The following is a 225-nucleotide window of genomic DNA, read 5'->3' as shown; positions in this document are numbered from 1 at the left end:
CCTTTTTAAAGCAATTGCCTTTCGGAAGCACCACCTACCACCTGGCTCCGGAGGGTCACCCCTCCCCCCTGGAGGCCCTGACGGTGCGCGGCGCTGCGGGGAAGGCTCGGAGCCCGAGGGCCGCCGACGCACGTTTTCCCCTCCCGGCCTCCAGCCGCCTTGGGCAGGTCCCGGCCGCACGCCGCCGCCGGCCCGACGTCGCGTCCCCGGTGACTTCCAGCAGCC

General features: G+C 72.4%; 1 protein-coding gene across 1 annotated transcript in view; it reads left to right on the top strand.

The window, feature by feature from the left end:
- The window catches only part of EEF1AKMT1 (EEF1A lysine methyltransferase 1), a 43,205-nt gene that overhangs the window by 31,636 nt on the left and 11,344 nt on the right, over positions 1-225 (top strand). The window lies entirely within an intron of this gene.

The sequence above is a fragment of the Leopardus geoffroyi genome, chromosome A1, assembly GCF_018350155.1.
Source record: "Leopardus geoffroyi isolate Oge1 chromosome A1, O.geoffroyi_Oge1_pat1.0, whole genome shotgun sequence".
NCBI classification, from domain to species: domain Eukaryota; kingdom Metazoa; phylum Chordata; class Mammalia; order Carnivora; family Felidae; genus Leopardus; species Leopardus geoffroyi.
Note: the sequence above shows the minus strand (reverse complement) of the source record. Positions and strands in the feature narration are given on the sequence as shown.